General features: G+C 64.1%; 1 protein-coding gene across 1 annotated transcript in view; it reads right to left on the bottom strand.

Annotated features, from left to right (window-relative positions):
• Positions 1-10615, bottom strand: part of LOC144220220 (uncharacterized) — a 43024-nt gene that overhangs the window by 8774 nt on the left and 23635 nt on the right. The window lies entirely within an intron of this gene.

Genomic DNA, 10615 nt, shown 5'->3' with positions numbered 1-10615 from the left:
GCTGCGGCTCGGGGCGGGGGGGCCTGGGGGCTGGGGACCAGCAGAGTCACTTGAAACACAGGGAGGAGCTGGCCGGAGGGCAGAGCTGGAGGCTGGCACGGAGGACTGCCGGGCAGAGAGTGGGCCCACGACGCAGGGACCTGAGCCGGTCGGATCCTTCTGACTCAGGACCAACCCAAGAAAACCATACCTGCTCCCCTGACCAGCCACGTGGGCGCCCCCTCCAGTGGGCCCTCCGGCCTCCCTCCCTCCCCAGCCTCCCAGCTTCCCTGGCCTCCTCAGCCCCCCTGCCTCCCTGGCAGGGCTACACACGCACACCCATTAACACGACTGTCTGACGCTAGCTTTACAATGGCGGTCTCCTCACCTCTGTCGTAAACATCAGGAGGTCACGCCAGACAGAGGAGGAGATTCCTCCATCCTGCCCCCTACCCCCCAGAACCCCGCATCCCGGCAGCCCCCATCTGCCGCAGCAGGTTCCTGTCTGCCGCGGCCCCCGCCCGAGGCGGGGTGACTGCGCGTGGGCGGCACAGAGGGGACGGGCCACGCTGGGTGGGGGCAGCTGGTGTCTGAGGAGGAACAGGGCTGTGAACACCCTGAGGGCCGCAGGTGCCTGCCGTCCGGGCACGGGAAGCAGGTGCCGGAAAGGAGGTGAGCAGCACGGAAAGTAATGTGGTGTCGCCCCGGGCACCCCAGGTTGAGCCTCTGGAGGCGTCAGGATCCAAACAGCAGGCAGCGGGTGCGAAGCCCGGGGGGGGCCGCACGAGGTCTGCTGCCCCCCGCAGCCATGGTGACCTGCTCCGCTCCCGCTGAAGGGCCAACACCGGGCTCGCCCTTTGCTGCTTCTTCCTGTAGATCGAGTGCAGAAATGGCCTCATCTATTTCTTGATAAAATCAGCGGAAGAAGGCAGAGAGCAGGATTTCCTGGGCTTGAATTTAAGACTCCCTTTCTGGAATGAGCCACGGGAACCTGGATTTGAGGCCTGCGAACAGCCCGGCGGGCTACGGAGTCTCCCTGTCCAACTCCGAGGCTCCATCGAGACTGTGGGGAGGCGGGGGGTGGGGAGGACCGAGATCCTCGACACCGGACACTGTGATCGTCTCGTCTGTCAGGCACACAAAGGACCACAGCCTGTCATCTGTCCGTGAGCAGACAAGCAGGGTTTTATACTGCGGATTCTGGCTCAAGTCCAGGGAGGGAAGGTCACTGTCGGAGTCCCGGGGGAGCGCAGGCTGTGGGGACAGACGGCCCGGGCGCAGCCCCAGCCTCGCCTCCTACGTGCTGTGAGCGTCCAGCCGTCCACGCAGCTGTCCGTCCACCCCCTGTCTGTTCCCATCACCTGCCCCAGAGGGTTGCTAGGATGTGGGCTCAGTACACAATAGCTGTTGTCATTTTCGAGAGCGCATGGCCTGACACCACCAGTTTCCTGGCTCCTGGGGATACATCTGGTCTCCAGGCGGAGCTGCTTTAAGACACATTTTGTCGAGGGGACCCAACCTTGCCCACCGGGGGTCCCTCTAAAGCCTCCTGGGGCCTCGGGGCAGTGAGAGCGGTGGTGCTGCCCTCTGGTGGTGGGAAGGAGACACTGCGCCGTGGAGACGGCCGCGGCCTTGTGCACAGGTGTTCCCTCCGGACGCACCTGCCGGCTTGGCCCTAGATCCATCCGTGAACCCTGCAGATCTGTGGCGTGGGCCCTCTAACCCCCCGCGACGGACTCACTCCTTGCACCTCCTGCACTCGCAAGAAGTCCCCGTACGGGAACCAGGCTGGGGTATGTGTCCCTGGCGGCGCGCTGGTATCCCTGATGCTGCGGAGGGAGCTGCGGCCTGGAGAGCTGGCCCAGGACCTGCGCGTGACCACACCCAGGCTTTTCTCCACTGGCCCCAGGACAGGGAGGGGCCTGGTGTCCGGCGTGTGGGTGTTCCATTGAAAAAGGAGAATTCTCGGGGCGCCTGGGTGGCTCAGTCGGTTGAGCGTCCGACTTTGGCTCCGGTCATGATCTCACAGTTCATGGGTTCGGGCCCCACATCGGGTTCTGCATTGGCAGCTCAGAGCCTGGAGCCTGTTTCAGATTCTATGTCTCCCTCTCTCTCTGCCCCTCCCCCACTTGTACTCCGTCTCAAAAATAAATAATAATAAAAAATTTAAATAAACAAATAAATAAGGAGAAGTCTCAAGAAACTAGCTATTAAGCCTCAGAAAGATACGGAGGAATCCTATATGCATGTTACCAAGAGAAGCAAGCCTGTCAGAAGAAGCTGCGGGGCTGTAGGATCCCATCTACCGGACACTCTGGAAAAGGCAAAACCATGGAAACAGTAAAAAAAAGAAAAAAGAAAGAAAAAAAAGAAAGGTCAGCAGTTGCCAGAGCTGGGGGCAGGAGGGGTGAAGGCGTGGAGCACAGAGAGCGTTTACAGCCAAGAGCCCACCGTGTGCGATCCTGTGATGTGGGCACACGTCACTGCGCACTCGTAGGCACCCACAGCACCCGCCCCGGTGTCACCCTAATGGAAACTTCAGTTCATAACAATGTATCAGAATGGTTCCTCGTCCCCAGTGAGCGCACCCCCGTGCTCCCCTCCCCCCTCCCCCTTGCAAGATGCAAACATCAGGGGGGAGTTTGGGTTGCGGCGTCCTTGGGAACTCTACTTTCTGTTCAGTTGTGCTGTGGACGGAAAGCCACGCCAGAAAATAAAGTCGGTGAAAAATTGTTAAAGCAAAGAAACAGAGAGAGACAGAGAGAGAGAGCGGCCACAGCAGAGCCCTGCCCACACCAGCCCTTCCCTCTACAATCCCAAGACTGGTTCTGGCCTTTGGCTTCCCAAACCCCGAGCTGTGATAATCGCGTAAAACATACACTCAGGTGGTGCGAATCGGGCCCACAAAGGGCTGCAGCTATTTAATCCGCCCCTGCTGATGAAATCCCGGCACTGGGGGGCCCGGCAGGAACGGGAATTACTACAGGGGACGTCACCGTGTAACAGCCGCCCTCACCGGCGGCCAGGGCGCTCCCACCGAGGGCCGGCCCCGCTGTCCCCGCGAAGCCCTATGGCCCCTCCAGGCTGCGATCGCACCCCCTCTCCAGGAGCTGCTAGAGCTGGGACCGGAGCCAGCAGAGCGGGGCGTGACATCCGGGGGCAGCGGTGTGACCGTGGAGAACTGACCAAACCCCAAGAAGCCTCAGTTTTCACATCTATAACTGGGGATTGGTCTCATGAGGAATTGTTTTAGACTCCACTAAATTCAAGAAAGCTCCTGGGGCAAGGCTGGCCCGGTCGTCCCCAGGTCCCCAGATCTCAGGGGCCGCCTGGGGGTGGGGACGGGCAGGAGGCGGCAGGAGGGAGACCAGAGGCTCCCAGAGGGCCGTGCCTTGGCTCACACGCCAGCCTCGTCCCTGGATTTGCCTCCACGCTTTGGTCACCTCGGGACGCGGCAGGGTGGGGGACAGGAAGTGATGCCCCTTCCTGGCCGTGACACCTTGGGCAGGTCACATGCTCTCCAGAGCCCGTTTCCACCTCTATGAAATGGGGACATATGTATCCCCAGAGGTGGGACCCTCCTGCGGATCAGAGCTCACGACGCGTGTGAAGCCGGTGACCCAGCTGAGCGCCTGCTGTGTGCGGGGCTGTCCCCCCGGAGACGTCCGACGGCGACCTCCCGCAGGTGGGGCCCCTCGACACTGGCCTCTGCACCCAGCGCCTCGCCCCGCGGGGCCCACGCAGACCAGCACCGGGCTCATGGCCCTCGGGGGGCGAGCAGGGACGCTGGCTGACCAGGCCCCCGGGCCCCAGGCCATGGCTTCGTCACTCTGCTGAGCTGGGAACACACTTCCAGCCTCTTCGCCCGCCAGGCCCCCCGTTCTGCTCTGCGCTCGGCCGGCACAGCCCCCACCGTCCGCGGGACCCACCGTGAGAGCTGGAGGCAGGCCGTGCCGCTCCTGAACCCGTGCCCTCCACGGTGCCCCTTCTCCCGCGGGATCCTCACCAGGGAAGGTGCCCCTGAGCTCTGGCCTCCTTCAGCCTCGGAGCATCCGTCCTGCCCCCTCTGGGTGCCCGGGGCCACCGGCACTCAGTGCGGTGAAAGCATTTCATCGTGAGGTCGGAACCGCGAGGCGCTCAACTCTAAGTACCATTACCGCTTGTTGATTCGGTCATTCGTGTACCCAGCAAAGGCCTGAGGACCCACTGTGTGCCCGGATGGCATGGGACCCAAACAGGCACAGCCCCGGCCCCTCACTTGCAGGAAGGGATTCTATCACCCTCATTTCAAACTTAAAAAAATTTTTTTTTAACATTTATTCATTTTTGAGAGAGAGAGAGCAGGGGAGGGTCAGAGAGAGAGGGAGACACAGAATCTGAAGCAGCTCCAGGCTCTGAGCTGTCAGCACAGAGCCCGACGCGGGGCTCAAACCCACTGTGAGAGCATGACCAGAGCCAAGGTCAGACGCTTAACCGACTAAGCCACCCAGGTCCCCCATCACCCTGCATTTTACAGATGACAATGCTGAGACATAGAGACAGGTGGGGACTTTCCCAAGCCACCCGGCTAGAGGCGGGACTCAGCTGGGCCCTCAGGTGTGCGCGATGCCCCCCATCCCCCACAGCCACCCTGGTCCGCAGGTCGTGGTCAAGTGCGCACCCGTTCAGCTATGGGGAACAGAGGAGCCTGGGGGCGGCAGGGAGACGGGGACACAGACCGGCCAGCGCACCAGGTGGCCGGCGGCAGGGGAGGGGACACGGGGGCCGGGGGAGCACGGGGGTGGGGTGGGGGTGGGGAAGAGGCCTCTCCAGTACCAGCGATTCGTCTCTCGCTTCCCAGACAGAAGGCACCTGCCGTCTGTGACCCTCAGGACATTTCCAACCGCTCCTTCCGTTCCTTCGCATGGTTCTGCACATGCTGCTCCCTCTCCGGGGTCCGGTTCCAGTTTGTGCCGGAGCGCGAGCTGGCTGTGCCTGACTGTGTGCCNCCAAAACCCTCAGTCCCTGGTCTTCCTGTGCAGGGTCCGCTCCGGACGGACACGACCTGGACCCCGCGCCCGTCAGCCGTGATGGCCTCGCTGGGCTCTCCCCTCTCTGTTGGCATCGTGCAAACCACCGGCTGGGGTTCCAAGCTGCATGGCTGTGTTCTGATACTGAATAACCTCATAAACCACGCATGCACCCCCACTCCTGAACCTCCAACACGCCCAGGGGGTCCCAGGCACACCTGTCCTATCTCATGTCTTCACCTCTAACCATGACAATGAGCAGAGAGCCACGGAGGGAGGCACAGCCTGGGGATGGACCTGTGTGCAATCAAGGAGAACTTCTGGGAGGAGGAGACACGAGGCGGGCAGTTGCCTTCTGGGCCTTCAGCAAGTGCACATCACCATGCTCATCGCCACAGTCCTGGCCACGCTGGGTGGCCCTTGCCTATTGGCCTGCGTGCCTGCCTCCCCGGCCAGGAAGCAGGGCCAGGGGCCGGGTCTGGGAAGCGCATGTGGCTCTCGCACGCCCCACGCGGCCATAGGCATCCCTGTGGCTGGCGCCCCCTCCAGCGCGGGTGTTTCTTTGTGCTGGTTTTCGAAAGACAGAGTTAATGACACAGCCACCCGGTCCTTGGAGGCTCTGTCTGCCCTGCTCTCATGGTCCGGACTAGGTCCCACTCTCCCCCACGCCCCCCGCCCTGTGCCGCGTGTTGGAAAATCACACCAAATCGCCCGGGAGCACTCCCTTCCCTAACCTACTTACGGGCCACCTGCTAATTATAGTCGTGAACCAGGAAGCTGGTCTCTGGGGCGGCCGTTCTCTCCAAGGCCGTCGGCAGCCTGGGCCCGGCAAGCAGGCTCCCCAGACGGGCCAGAGAGGCGATCCTGTCTGACTCTTCCGAGTGTCACCCACCCTGTCCTCCATCCAGCGGAGAGGCGGCCGGTACCTACGCCCTGCCAAGCTGGGGGCCGGTCCCCGCCCCCAGGGCCTTGCACTCCGGAGCACAGGGGCGGGGGCAGTAACACCCCACCCAGAAGCTCAGGCTCCGGAACTGAGATGTGGAAGTGCTGCATAGTCCCAAACCGGCCAACTTCCGCCCAACCCCATGAGGTCCTGGGAACTGAGCCCCCGGGGGTCCCCTGGCCCCGCTCAGGGCTGGCGGGGATGCAGCGGGAGGTGTCTGCCGGGTGGATGAGCCCGGCCCTCTCTCCTGGTCCCCCCACTGCGCTGAACACCCTCTGACGTCCTCTACCCTGAAGGGGTCCCCCCTCTCCCCCTTGGAGGCCCAGCACCCAGCCCAGCACCTCGCACCCGCTAGCAGTTCAATAAACGGGACGAATCAGCACATACGCACCAAACCGCACATTTTCGGACAGGTGCCAGCGCCCCTGTGCACCGCATGCCCAGGCACCCGGCCACGTGACGCCCTCCGTCGGGAGGTCTGGTCGTGCGTCCCTCTGCTCAGTCCCGGGGGCAGACGCCCATCCCAGCAAGCTCTTCTCCTATGTGGCTTCACCTCGCCTCCCTCTACGTGTCGGGGCCTGAGACCCCTCCCCCGGACACAGGTGGACATTGGGGGACGGCCTCAGCCCACAGGGGGTGGGAACGGCTCCGCATGATTTCCAAGCCAGATCATAATGCCACCAACTGGCTTTTAAGGGCATTTGCTCCATCTTGGAGCCCAGCGGCCACAATGTGAGGAAACCCGACCACCCCAAACGCGGAGCGGCCACACGCAGGGGGCGCGTGGAGCCGTTCTAGCTGCCCGCCATGTGGACCGCCAGCCACATGAGCCACGACGCCTCCAGAGGTTCCGTCCTCCCCAGCGCTGGGGTCACCCAGGTCTTCGTGTCCCCCCAGACATCGTGGCGAGGACAGAACCCCCCCACCCCCGCCGTGCCCTTTCTGGATTTCTGACCCTCAGAACCCGCGAATGTCCCAGAATGCACGTTTGGTGCTGAAGGTTTGGGGCGGCTTCTTATTGAGCCACAGAAAACCACAGCAAGACCCAGAATCGCCCGGCCAAGGCCCGAGGCACCGTGCCTCCCACCTCTGCACGCAGCCGGCCTGACGCTCAGTCCAGGTGGGGACCTGGCTCGGGGCTCTGTCTCTCTCCAGGGCCCCCAGAGGTCAGCACGGGGCTCGGAGAACAAAGGAGCCCGTTCGCCCCAGACCTCCTGGGTCATGCTCGCTGTCCCGCGGGCCTCAGTGTGGGTGTGAGTTCCTGGGCCACCCGGCCGGCCGTGGGGCCCCTTGCTCCCAGGCACTGCTGCGGGCCCTTTGGGCAGGTGGGGGGACCCGCACAGGGAGACCCCACCAGACCCAGGGAGGCCGGGGAGTCAGACTGCCCTCCACCTGAGTGAGAGCAGCGTGGCCTCTGGGTCCCGGTGGATGGAGCTCAGACCCCCGCTGCCCCATGGTTCTTCCTGCCTGGAGCCGGGAGCACATTCCCACAACGTCCCTCCCGGCCACACACAGGCTGTGGGGACACCAGGCAGCCCCACGGAGCCTGGAACGAGCCTCGTACTTGATGGGGGAGGGGGAGGGAGGAAGAAGACCCAGCAAGCGGCCGTGCCTCCCTCTGGAGTGTGTGTGCTGTCAGAAGGGGGGCCCCAGGAGGCCACAGAAAGAGCCTGTCTGTGACAGCCGAATTGTGTCCCCCCAGATTCTTACGTTGACCCCTAACCCCCAGCACTTTGGACACGACCCGACTTGGAGGCAAGGTCTTCACAGAGGCGGTCAGGCTACAGCGAGGTCATCGGGTGGGCGCCGCTGCAACATGACTGTCCTTATGCACAGGGGACATCAGGACACAGAGGGGACATGTGCAGACACAGAGACGGGACAAGTGTCTGCGAGCCCAGGGGAGATCCTTCCCTCATGGCGTGGAAGGACCCCGCCCTGGCGACACCGTGAGCTCAGACCTCCCGCTTCCAGGATGTGAGCCGACGTCTGCTATACAAGCCCTGGTCAGTGGGATTTTGTTACCGCGACCCCAGGAGACAAATCTGCCGTCCCTCGGGTGGAAAGAGCCAGAAGCAGGCCTGGGAGGTGCTGGTTCCCCTCCCCCAGCCTGTTTTCAATCTGCAGGGGGACAGTGATGTTACCCCCGCCGGGGTAGGGCTGGCCCATGAAGGGGGGGCTCGGCATGGTTGGGGGGGTACAGGCTCCTTCTGGAAGCAAAACCTGGGGCACCGCGGCTGTGAGCAGCCCCGGAAACGCAGGCCGGCGCTCCTGGCAATTCCCAGGCCGCTCCAGCCCCAGGCAGCTGGTCCGGGAGGCCTCTCCACCCACGTCCCTGCGGGTATGATCTCATCGCTGGAAGAGCGTCTCTTCCTGACCGGAGAGGCATCTGAGGATCTCCCGGGTGGCATTCCGGAAGGTCAGGGCCTCTGGGCCAGTCCTGTCCCCACACAGGCACAGGGGGAAGGGCCAATGGCAGAGAGGGGTAGACACCGCCCAGGTCACACAGAGACTGGGCAGGCGCAGGGCTCGGGTCTCCAGGCCCCCAGGCCAGAGGGTCGCACGGCCACGGGCCAGGGCGGTCACCGCAAGACTGTACGCGACTCTGTCTGGGTCTGAACGTACACCCAGGGTCCTGGACACAGCCGGTGTCCCAGTAAATGTCCCTTAGGTCTAACGGGAACAGGACACGTATCGGATGACTCAAAGCCCCGCACGGGTGACAGTAACGTGCGTGACAACATCATCTTTCGGGTCCCATGCCCAGGCTAGGTGCCAGGCGCTGCAATGGGTGGTGTCCATCAGCAGTCGGCTCACAGAGCAGGATGGGGGGGGAGGGCAGCTGAGACTGGAACCCGGGCCACCAGCCCTCAAGCCCCAGCCACGGCCTCGTCGCAGAGGGTCTGTGGGGGCCCAGGTCCTCCCGCCGGGCCGGCCACCACGGGACCCCGCTGGCCCGAGGCTGCCACCACGCCCCCTGGGGACACTGGCCGTCAGGACCACCCGCCTGTGCAGCCCGGGCCTCTGAAGACAGGGCAGCCGCCGTGACCCGAGACCCCCGCCCAGGCCCAGGCAGGGGCCCAGTGGCCCCACTGGACAGCGCCAGCTAGTCCACATGCCTGGGAATGCCCTTGGCTTTGGATCCAGCAAGGATGGCCACGGGGGTCTGAGAGGTCACTGCCCCCCCTTGATCTCTGCCCCCTGCCTGTCTCCCAGGAGGACGCTGCTCACGTCCAGGGTCCACTAAGTGCCGGTCCCCTCTCCTCCAACTGTCACTTTGTCCCACACAACTGGGGACAGGCCTCGCGTGACAGGCAAAGCCACTCGCCCAGGGCAGGACTCAACCCGGGTCTCTCCCGCCCTCACTCTGCCCACGGCGCCACGTGGGGGGATGGGGCCAGCTCCGGGGAGGTGAGCGAGGGGCCGGTGGGTGTGCGCGGTTCTGGGAAGGACAGCCTCCCGGGGGCCCCTCCTCCAAAAACCCCCTTCCCGGCAGTGCCAGGATCTGGGGACAGCCTGGGGACGGGCACTCGTTCCACCTCAATCCCGGCTGCGGCTCCCAACGGGCCTGAAGGACCCTCCCCGGCCCAAGTGGGAGTCGGGGCCTCTGCCAGCCGGCAGCCTCTGCTCAGGCCTTCAGCCCTGCCTGCCCTTCCCCAGCGCCTGGCCCAGTCACCCCCACACTCCCCAATCACCCCCACACTCCCCGGTCACCCCCACACTCCCCAGTCCAGACGCCTGCATGGCGCACGGAGACCCTGATCCCAACATCCAAAAGTGGCTACTGGTGCCCGAGCCCCTAAAACCTACAGCAAACTGCTGGGTCCACTCCAAAGTTCAAGTTCAAATGCCCCGCACCTGCATTTGCATCCTCGGGGCTCAGCAAGGGGTCCACTGGGCGACTGTCCCATTTCTCCAGGAAACGTGAGCGTTACCAGCCTGTTGGCTGCCCCGTGTTGTTAATATAGGTTCTCAGTTTGAATCTGAAAACCCTCGCCAGGGAACCCAGCCACCAGGACGCAGGGGTGAGTCTGTGGAGGGGCGGGGAGCCTGTGGGATGTCTGGCCGGGGGCTCCCAGGCCCCTGCTCTCACCTCTGCTGGGCAGCCGTGCCCCTCCAGCCTCCGTGCCCCCCCTTCTTCCCCTGTGGGACCGCCAGGGCCTGGGGAGGGTAACCCCAGACACCACATGTACGGGGCTGGCCCGCGGCTTGGGAGGAAGGGCCGGGGCAGAGCCGACCCCAGCGCCCCCCGGGGACCCCCACGCTTCTCTCCTCCGCGCCCTGCACCCACCTTGTTTTTGAACCCCACGCCCACCGACTCCACGAGCAGGAGACACTCAGGAACACGCTGGCCACAAGGCGGGCCACGATGAAGCGCTATTTCCCTGTGACAGGCCTTCGGCTGCACCTGTGAGGTCCCTGTGGGGTCCCTGTGGACACAGCCCCCAAAAGCAAATGTGCATGAGCTTCCTGGACAAAGATTTCTCCCTCCTTGAGACGCAGGTGGCCCTGCCTGGGGCGGGGGGCGCCTGGGGGTGAGGCTGGGAGTCCCCGTGGAGTCGTGGGGGGACCCCACCACCAGCGCTGACCTGCAAGCCGCAGAGGCAGGTGAGGGTCTCCTGCAGTTCAGGGGCTGTGATAGCGATCGCACAAACGCAGGCGGGCTCAGGGGGGGAGGGGGCGA

The sequence above is a fragment of the Crocuta crocuta genome, unplaced genomic scaffold, assembly GCF_008692635.1.
Source record: "Crocuta crocuta isolate KB4526 unplaced genomic scaffold, BGI_CrCroc_1.0 scaffold179, whole genome shotgun sequence".
Taxonomy (NCBI): domain Eukaryota; kingdom Metazoa; phylum Chordata; class Mammalia; order Carnivora; family Hyaenidae; genus Crocuta; species Crocuta crocuta.
The sequence above is the reverse complement of the archived record's forward strand: the minus strand, read 5'-3'. Positions and strand labels throughout refer to the sequence as shown.